The sequence below is a fragment of the Mus caroli genome, chromosome 10 (genome assembly GCF_900094665.2).
Source record: "Mus caroli chromosome 10, CAROLI_EIJ_v1.1, whole genome shotgun sequence".
Classification (NCBI taxonomy): Eukaryota; Metazoa; Chordata; class Mammalia; order Rodentia; family Muridae; genus Mus; species Mus caroli.
In genome coordinates, this window is record NC_034579.1 from 77,831,242 (window position 1) to 77,842,134 (window position 10,893).

Genomic DNA, 10,893 nt, shown 5'->3' on the forward strand with positions numbered 1-10,893 from the left:
GAATGGTATTCTCCCATCACCTAACCGGACTCTCAGTAATCTCACACACACACATCCTATACACTCAACTGTTGCGGCCGACCAGCAGCTCGCAACGAACGGTTCAACTGAGATGGCAACTCGGGCTGCAAGAGAGGAACTAGACGGGGCGGAAGAAAGAATGGAGCCAAGTCAAAATCACTCTGATCAAAGCTCAATTTTACTTGTTTCGACACTCAGTTATGAAGGAAGGGGGAGGGGACCCGATTCCCGCCAAATAATCTCAGGGTCCAGTAGCAGGGTGAGCATGTGTGTGGCTCCAAACAGCAAAGCGGCAGGTCTAGCAGTGGGCGTGGCAGAACGAATGAGCAGGAAGCTCCACCCCTGAGCAAGCAGGTTTCAGGCTGGGGGAGGGGAGACTACACTCCACCTGAATGGAAGCCAAGAAACATCACAAGCAGATAGCGCAAATGATTTCTAAGCCCAGGACAGGGGGTGAAGGTACTGTAACTCAAACTGATTCTGCCTAGGTCTTGCTTGCCTTTTCTCTTGCATCTCTTCCCACCGTGCCTTCATAGTCTGTGTCAAGATGGGCATTATCTTTCTGAATTGTAAGTCAAAACAAACATTTCCCCTTAAGTTGATTTTGTCCAAGTTTTTTGTTGTTGTTGTTAATTGCAACAACAGATACAACCAACACTATAGAAGTATAAAGCAGACACTCAAATATTTACTGATGATAAATCATAATGAATTTATTTTAAAACAATTCTTTTGTATGATTTTATAACACAATACTTTCATAATTTATTACAGGCAACGGCAATTTGGCACACCAGCGCGGTGGATGTGCTTGTTTATTTTTGCGCAAGGAATTAAATCTTAGCTGAATCTGTGACACTGTAGGGCAGAGGCCATTGCTTTCCCCAGAGCTCATTGATGTTTGGATTTTATAATCGTCAGTGCTGAGAAAATTTCTTTGTGCAAATATGTGACACAAAAGGCAGAAGTATGTTTAGGGATATTTCAGAAACTGTTGAAAATGCCATCCCGATGCCAAGCCGAAATTCATTCAACGGTTCAAAAGAACAAAAGAAACGAAACCCAAGGCAGCAAGTCAAAGAGCAATGCTTAAAAGGAAACATTTTATTTTCTTCTACAGAGCCAGGGCACTGAGGTTCAGAGCGTTTGCTGCTCTTCCAAGAGCCCCAAGTTTGACTTCCAGAGCTCACAGGGAAATTCACAACCATTGGCAACTCCAGTTCCAGGGAATCGTATGCCCTCTTCCTGCCCCCAGGTACCAGGCATGCATATAGTACACAGACACACATGTAGTTATACAACACCCCATTAGTTAATTAATTAATCATTATAATTTTATCCATTCCAAAGATAGACAGCAATTTGATATTTACATATTAAGGAAAAACAACCATGGGGAAATACTAAATCTTTGGTTTTTGTAATTTAATGGTACTGACTCTTTAAGTGTAGACAGCGTAGCATGCAGTAAAACCCTACCATTCACAATATACAACAGTCTGACATGTGTGTAAGGTATTTCTGGCAGTGTTCACTGGCATTGCATATGATACATTGCATGGTATGACAGCGTGTGCTTGGAAATTGAGCGTGTTGTATGTTCAGAACCAAGGCGATGGCGGAGCTGCAGGATAAAACACAGGTAAGTGCTGCCAGAGACATCTCGGGTTCATTATGTATTTGATATAGAACTGGGTTTTGACAGCTGTAGCATCCATTGTTGCTAGAGTTTTTACAGCTCTAACATTCAGTAAAATGACGGTGATGTTTGTCTTCTGGCAGTGTGCATAGGACCCTTCAGCACTATCAGAGTTGGCCAGTGGGGACAAAGCTTCCAAACTGGTACCTCTTGCTTTCTCACGTCCTATGACTCACGTATGTGATCTGTTCAGCAATAGACATCCGTGAATACACAGGGTCTCACCATAAGGTTCTGAGAGGTAACCAAGAGCAATCAACGATGCTGTCTTTTGAGGGGACTCTTCACAATATCACTAACCAACAATTTTAAAAGAGGAGACTCATCCACAGCCCTGAGTTTTATCAGAGAGCCTGTGGTATCTCTGTGGAAAGAACAATGCCCCATATAGATCTTAGAATCTTCACACCCACCCAAATGCATCACGGTTTAAGAAAAACACTTACAACTATGCTCTCATGAGGACAGGAAGGTCATTATTACTAGCCTCTAAAATTTAGAATAATTTTCTCTGTGAGGTTCGAATTAACATTTATCTGACTAGAGAAAACTAAAATATATTGAACTGGAAAATTCACCACTGAAGAGTAATTCCTTTAGATGAAGTGCGGTGGACATGGGGCAGGCAGAGAAGCAGGGGTGTGTAAGGTCTGTTCACAGAGGAACGGCACTTTGAGGTCTGGAGATGATATTTACGGATAAATGAACTCCAAGCAAATGTTGCTGTGGGATTTGAACTGGATGGAAATGATCTTAATTCTAATTAAGTGTGGCGTTTGAAAGGACTCAGGGTGAGCAAGTTGGAGAATGTAGCTGGTGTCCTTCTCAGGGGTCTTCTTAGCCACTCTTCTGTATTATAGCCAGTTTCTGAGAACATCGGACTTGATGGTTGGAAGAAGAGACAGTCGAAAGTATTCATTCTTGCTATCTAGACCTGCTACCTATACCATTGTTCACACAGAATCCAAACTGGTTCATATCCAGAAACAAGAGACCCAGCAGAAACAAACTCATAATCAAGGCTAATCATATTTGATGGCAAAATTAGCACCAAGCTGTTTTTAAACATAGAGCCAGTGACTCACATCACACAACTGTCTTTGGTGTCAAGAGCCCGTGTAAATTGTTCTCACAGCTGTCATGGTTCATTCCAACCCCTCCTGGAAAATTCTAAACAGAGCACACATGTCCCAGATACTGGGTGACCTACACGTCCTGATGCTCACTCCTAGGGGACAAGCTGACTTTATTCAGTGACAGAGCCAGCTGGAGCTAAGCTGCTTTAAAAATAGATTTTCCTTGTTAAGGCTTGGAGATTGCCTATTGCTTGTGACGTTTAAATCTAGAAACATTCACATGGCCTGTTACAAGGGCCTCATTCATCTTCTGTTTGTTTTGTTGTTGTTACATGTAAGGATAATCACTTCAAAAACGGGTCAGAAGATGGGTGTTTAGCCTTCCTCCTCTCTGAGCCTTGTCTCAGCCTAGTTTGCTTTTACTGTGTGTGTGTGTGTGTGTGTGTACATATGTGTGTGTGTGTGTGTGTGTGTGTGTGTGTGTGAGTATAGATGTATGTGTGAATGTGTATACATCTGTGTAGAGGCCACAGTTCAACTCTGGGTGTTTATTTCAGTTGTTCTCTACCATAGTTCTTGAGACAGACTTTCACACCTAGCTTGAGCTCACTGATAAGGCTGGATTGACTAACCAGAAAGTTCCAGGGATCTGCTGTCTCTTAGTCCCAGTGCAGAGATGACAGAATCATGCCGTCATCATTAGCTTGCTAGCAGATGTTGAGGATCCGAACTCGGGTACTTCCAAGCATTATACCCATTGAGCTAACAGTGCTTGTCAGCCTTCAGATGGACTAATATCTATTGGAGCAGGCCCTTGGCTGTTGATGATTGAACTACTTACTGGTTGAGGTGGAGACACTGAGAAGTTTCCATTCCAAGGCTTTAGGTATGAGATCAATAAAATGGAGTTGGACCTGCTGAATCAGCATTCATTAATGGGTCTGACTCTCTGTAACACCCCTGTGTTCATGGATAGACTTAGCTAACACACAGATCTCGATGTAGCTACTTTCTAAATTGTATGCCCAAGACAGATATCACTAATCAAATTGAGTCCCTCTTTTGGAGCCCATACCTACCCTCATGGCTCTTTATCTATGTCACTCTAATGAGCCCATACCAAGATAGTCATACTAGAACACCCCCCCACACACACACACACTTGCTATCCCTACTCAGTTACTACTGGGATCTTTTCTCATCCACAAAACCATAATTGTTTTATGTTAAAGTAGCTATTTCTCTCTCTGTCTCTAAGAGAGTGAGGTAAGACCTACAGAGAAACAATATTCTGAGCTTGGACTATCTGGATTATTATTATTCAAATGATGGTTTTATATATAATTTTGGAATAGAGATATTTTAACTTTAAAAATGGAACCATATTTTGACTTTGAGAATTGCTGCACTGTCTCCTGAGTGCTCTGAGGTCCAGAATTCAAGAACATTTCTGTATCTTGTCTTGTCTTGGGGCAGGTGGATTATACTGAGCAAGGAAGTCACAAGAACCATGTCAGCAACCCCCCCCCCTCTATCCTGCACATTTTTCTGACTGAGGCTCATTTCTATCTGAAGTTGCCACAGGTATGTAGTAAGATAACCATGGAGATTCTTGAACTGTGGGAGCACTAGGAGAGAAGCAGAAGGTGGGGCAGGAAAAGAGAGCGGCGCCATATATCATAAGAATAAAAAGACTGTTGGTTTGCAGTATAAGCATAGAAGCAGTTTTAAAGAGTATTCTAAGGACACAGCCAGTCATATTATCCAAATAGGAAAGCAAGAGGGAAAGAAAAAATAAAATGAAAGAAGAAGAAACGAGCCCCAGCAATTGGTCTTGATCAAATGTGCTTTTATAAATAACTTTGATGTAATTTATTTAACACATTTGAGAGTGAAAGAGGCTCTGTTAATCATTGACCTAGGAACAGGTGAAAGTTAGCCCCAAATCACTAGTCACACACCATCTGTCATGGTTTTAGTAATAACTGTCCCCCTTAGACTTCTGTTTTAGTTAGGGTTTTACTGCCATGAACAGATACCATGACCAATGCAAGTCTTATAAAGGACATTTAATTGGGGCTGGCTTATGGGTTCAGATGTTAAATCCATTATCATCAAGGTGGGAACAAGGCAGCATCCAGGCAGGCATGGGGCAGGAGGAACTGAGAGTTCTACATCTTCATATGAAAGATGCTAGCAGAATACTGCCTTCCAGATAGCTAGGATGAGGGTATTAAAGCCCACACCCACAGTGACGCACCTACTTCAACAGGGCCACACATTCTAATACTGCCACTCCCTGGGGAGAACATATACAAACCATCACAGTTTATGTGTTTGAACATGGTCCCCAGTTGATGATACTGTTTAGGGAGGCTATGGCCTCTTTAGTAGTGGTGTCCTGCTGGAGGAAGTTAGGCCTATTATCTTGTGGACATCCTTTGAGGATTTATAGCTTCACCTCACCTCTTGTTCTCTCCTTGCTTCCTGTATAGGGATGAAGTAGGACCAACCAGCTTCCTGTTCCAGCCACCATGCCTTTCTGCCTCTTGCCAGCCATGTCTTCCCCGACCGTAAGCCACAATAATCTTTTTTTTTTTTTCATTAACTTGCTTTTGACAGGGTATTTTATCATGGCAATAGGAAAGTTACTAGTTCCCTTCCACAACAGAGCCTTCTGAGCTGTGTGGATCAGAAGACAAAAGCCAGGGGATAACATGTGTACAGCACAGAAGGGCTTTCAATCCCAAGCAGGATGAGCGAGCAGGGAAAGAACAAGGTATCTACAGCTGTGTGGAGCCTCGGATGCTGAGTGGAGTCCATAGTGAAAAGATTTGATGGAAGATTAGATGCAGATGTTGGGAGACTGAGAGGGTACTGGGGACTTCTGTTGGTAGGAACATGAATGTTGGGTTGGAAGTGGGATTGGTAGGGCTGAGAAGGGGTATAACACCTCACTTTGAGAGTCTTCTGAAAGGGAAGGGTTTGGGGTGTTTAGTGCATCTGTGGGATGCTTTGGAACATTTTGAACAGAGATGAAAAATCACCTCATTTTCCTTTGGGGAATATTATTCTGGGCAGTGTTTGGAAGAGATCAGGCAAAGGTAAAGACATGGGAAGCAGTTGGAAGGTAATTGCTGCACTGGGTAAAAAGGTTTAGAAGGCTTGAGCCAACCGATGGCGGTAGGATTAAGACGAGAGGACGCAGTTGAAATATTTATGGGGGTGGGAAGGTAATAAAAATGACTTATGGGATGTAAGAAAAAAATGGGGATCAACAAAGAATTGCTTTTCGGAATATTCTGGCCTGGGAGGTTCAAACCACCCCATTTTCTAAAAGAGGCTGGTACATGAAAATTTATGAACAGTTAAAAGGTATCCATAAAAATAGAGCTTTTAAAAAATCCAGACAAAAATATTCCTTTTTCTGTTTAAGTTTTTGTTATTATTAATTTTTATTTTTCTCTTTATTGATAAATTTGTTCTTTGACAAGTATATTCATGTATATAATGCATTATGATTATCCCCCCATCTCCTTCCTACCCATCCTCCTCCTTCCCTCCTTATAAATCCCATTCTCAAATTCTTACCTTTTCATTTTGATTTGTGACCCATTGTTGTTAACCAGGATGGTCTGTGTGACCATGGGTTTGGAACACTCCACTGGAGGGAGCCTGGTGGACTCACTGGTCAATACACAACAGAAGGCAATGACTGCCCTTCCCCCAGAATCTACTGATAACGATTAGTTCTATAGGAAGTGTAGGGTTCCACGATCTGCTCTATCACCCACAATTGACGGCTGACAATCCATCTTGTGCCGTCCTCATGCAGGCAATGGCAGCTGCTGAGAACACCATTGGAATTGCTGTGCCATGCTCTCGTGATAGCACTAATCAGCCCTTCTCCCTGTCTTCCAGCTCTAACATCATATCTGCTCGCTCTTCCACAGTGTTCCTGGAGGTTCAGAGAAGCTGGTGTAAATGTCCTGCCTAGAACTGAGCACTCTACAGCTACTTCTTCTCACCCTAGAACAGGATCGATCTCTGCACCCTCCACTGTTCAATGCGAGGAGAAGCTTCTCTGATTAAGGTTGAGAGTACATTTGCTGATGGGTATAAACATAATATTCGCAAGGCAGCTTGATGCATGTCAATTTATTGAAATGATAATAAGTCCCCCCACTAAGGCCAGTGACCTCCACAGCCATGGATATTTAACCTGGTTCACAGTATGTACGAGTCATGACTATCCTCCTGGGGCATTGAATCCAACTGGAAAGCAGCAGTTGTTCCCGTAACAGAAGTACTCCACTTTTGTACCAATGGGCATTATTCACCTGGTAAGCTGGCATTGCACTTCTTAAGGTTTACAGCTGGGTAAGACATGATACCCTTTCTTGCCCAGCAGCCCGTGTTGCACCTTCTCATATTATTTCTCAGTGAGAGTATTTCTGCTATCCCCCACCCAGGTATTAATGTTTAATAAGCAATGGCTTTAGGAACAGCACAATGCAGCTGAGCAGGAGAGTGCATTTCTCTTGGGTCCACAGAATTTAAATTTAAATCCTAGTAAATATAAATGAATTTCAATAATATGCTATCTGTGTCCATTGCCAGACCCATCGCTGCAACAAAATGTTTAGCATGAATGACAGAAGGAAGGAAGGAAGGAAGGAAGGAAGGAAGGGAGGGAGGGAGGGAGGGAGAAGGAAGGGAAAGAGGGAGGGAGAAAGAAGGGAGGAAGGAGGGGAGGGAGGGAGGAAGGGAGGGAGAAGGAAGGGAGGAAGGAAGGAAGGAAAGAAGGAAGGGTTGCCTTGGCTTTACAGTCCCAGGAGGTACAGTCTGTCATGGCACAGAAGGTATGACATCAGGACCAGGAGACAGCTAATCACAATCAGGAAGCAGAGAGAGCAATAGATCTGGTATTCAACTTGCTGTCTCCTTTTCATTCAGTCTGGGACCTCACTTAGGTGCTACCTTCATTTAGGATGAATTTCCCCACATAATGTAGAAAATTCCTCACAGATACACACAGAGATCTATTCCATGGTGATTCTAAATCTCATCAAGTTGCCAGTGGAAGCTATCCATCACATCATCATGGAATGTGACACTTGGACAGAGTGTGCTGACCCTGTCAGGGGGTGACCTGGGAGTTTCTCTTACTATGATGCTGCTGCCCTATGTCATTGTAGGCTTTCCTATCCTTTGAAAGAAGAGGATTTCTTCTTTAAGTTTAACTGTGAATTAAAAAATAAGTCTTGGTGGTGGTAGCACATTCCTTTAATCACAGCACTCAGGAGGCAGAGGTAGATGGATTTCTGTGAGTTTGAGGTCTAGTCTACAGAGAAAGTTCCAGGGAAGCCAGGACTACACAGAAAAACTCCAACTCAAAAACAACAAAAAAGCCTACAACTTTCATTCTTGAACTCAAACACCCATTGTGGAAGCAGTGGACAGTGCCAGGAATCTTGGTAAGGTTGAGTGGGTCTGAGACCCCCCTAGCCCTCAGGTACACACCTGAGACAGTAGATATTTCCTACTAGATTCCTGTCCTGGAACACGTGACCACAGTCCCCACATCAGTTATATAGCTCAGAACAGAGTTCTCCATGCTAATGAGGTATCTAGAGGCCCTGAAGGTTTAGCCAATAAGCTTCCCTTCCCAGACATTCCTTCCTGCAAAAGGTCCTGAGAAGGTGGTATGCATCGATTTTCCACAAAGAACAGTCAACAAACTGTTTGGAACCAAGGAGTGTCTCTTTCATCAAGAGCTTCCATGGGGAACATGGAGAAAGCCTTCAACTACAGAGCTGCAGCCTAAGTCTCGTGAAGAAGGCTCTTCTGCACTCCCAGACAACTGCCCTGGGCTGTTAGGTATCCCCACCTCCATTCCCAACTCCTCAAGACCCAGTGGCACCTGGAGGTCCAGGAGTTTGAGAGCCCCTGGTCCCAGGCTCTTCACTGCAGGTCCATGGACCAACCCCTTCATTCCTGACTCCTCTGTTGTTTTCTAATAGCAACTCAATACTCAGGAGTCAGGGAACCCCATCTTTGGCCTCCCACATCTTAGATCATTTTTCTACTCCTTGAGCTGTGTCTTAGTGCAGCAACATAGAATAAGCCATGTTTTTGTCACCCCTGTGTTGGGAATAAAAATGCAGACCACAACCCATCCCAGCTGTCTATTTGTTCACAAGACTTAGCCTGAAATGATGTTGAATGTCAGTGTGCAGAGAGGGTGGTGTTTCCTCTGGAGGGTGTGTGAAGTGACATTACAGGCACTTAGATCTCTGCAGAACCACTGGACTGCAGCCTTGTCTATGACACTGAGGTGTTCTCCTATGCTGGGCTCCAGGCTCTTCCTCACCTCTACTTGCATTTTCATCACTTGTGATTCAGGATCAAATCAGCACTTAGAATTCATCCTGCTGAACCTATCACCCTCTTCCTGAGCTGTTATTTGCATCCAACCACACCATATGTAACCTTCTATTGGCTGCTTCTATTATGTATCTATGATCCCATGGAACATGAAACTCATGTTCCCTACATTGAGTATGGAGTCTAGATACTAAATAAATAATTGTTGAATAGTTGAATGGTGGCTAGCCATAAGGGTTGAAAGAACCTTATGTAGGCAGCGACATCAAAACAGTTAATCTCAACTCTCTCCATATAGCTTTGGTTGGATGGTGCTCATGGGGAGGGACATGCAAGGGTTGATATGTGAGTGTCTGAACTTAGTATATTATCTTACTGATCATGTGCAAGAGTAGACATATACTAATTTTTTGTTTTTAAATTTAAAATCAGGTATACGTGTGTCTGTCTGTGGTTTTGTTGCTATAGAAGCCAGAAGAGAAGGCACTAGATCCACCGGAGCTAGAGTCACAGATTGTTGCGAGCCACCCAGCGTTCTGGAAACTGAACTTTGGTCCTTTGCATTATGTGCTCTTGTGAGACCCTGACTTAGAGTGTTTCTCCCTGGAAGGTAAAGCCCCTGGAAGTTCCCCAAGCTTGTTTTCTCGTGCGCGCGTCCGTCCGACTCCACCAGCAAGAACGACGCTGCAACAGGATCCTTCTGCACATGTTTATTGGGAGAGCTTGATTGTAGAGGCAAAGAGACCCGAGCCCAGAACTGGTGCTGCTTATATAGGCCTAGGAGAGGCGTGTCTCACACCTGGATTGGTTATGCACTATACCTCATTTGCATGTTCCTCATCTGATTGGCTACTTTCTCTCAGCATCTCACAGTACCTCATTAGCATACCTCATTTGCATGTCTCACATCTGATTGGTTATTCTCTCAGTACCTCATTATCATGCCTCATTTGCATATCTCACATCTGATTGGATATTCTCTCAGTACTTTGCAGAGCCTCATTATCATGCCCGGGCCAGGCAGTGTTTTGGCGAAAAACTTTACTGCATAAGTAAGCATTGGTCATTTGCTCAAACTTATGCGTGGTGGCCAGCAGAAGCCTGCGCCACTCTGCAACGGCACATGTGGCTTCCCACATCTCCCCCTTTTTGTTTTAATAAAATGAGGCTGGACTAGGCCTGTGCAATTATGTCCATCCACTGTGGCTCCTGTTTTAGGTCGTTCCTCTAATGTCACAGCCTTTCCCGTCGTAGGGTAACCATATTGCCACCGGGCCCCATGTCTTAGGTTGGCCTGTGCATGAGGAAAGTTGCTCGTCTCTGGATACCCCAGTGCTGTGTGACAGTAACTGCTAAATGACCTAGGGCGAACTCTGCAAAAGAGGCCAGCCAAAAAATGAATTAGTGGGGAAATCATGATCACCCTGTCGTGTGCAGCAATGTGCAAGGGCTGATCAATGATTGTTGAGTCTCTCTCATGCGCAAGAGCAGAGAACTCAGATGCCGACTAATTCTTGAGCATAGATAACCAAACTTCAGGGGAGGTGCCATTTTCAATAGCTAATAGTGCCTGAGTTATAATCACCTTGTCATGTTTTTGTTGGGTTCTAAATTTGCATACCAACCAGAGCATGAACGCCAGTCCACAGCATATGGCAGCACCAAACAAAATCACTCCCACCCATTCCTTAAAGTAAGAGAAAGCAGAGG

General features: G+C 43.7%; 1 long non-coding RNA gene across 1 annotated transcript; it reads left to right on the forward strand.

Moving 5' to 3' along the window:
- Window positions 1–414: 414 nt before the first annotated feature.
- On the forward strand, window positions 415–6,970 carry LOC110302838. The gene is made up of 4 exons (XR_002378860.2): window positions 415–480; window positions 4,273–4,380; window positions 5,292–5,369; window positions 6,750–6,970. It is a non-coding gene; the product is annotated as an uncharacterized LOC110302838 (long non-coding RNA).
- The last annotated feature ends 3,923 nt before the right edge of the window (window positions 6,971–10,893 follow it).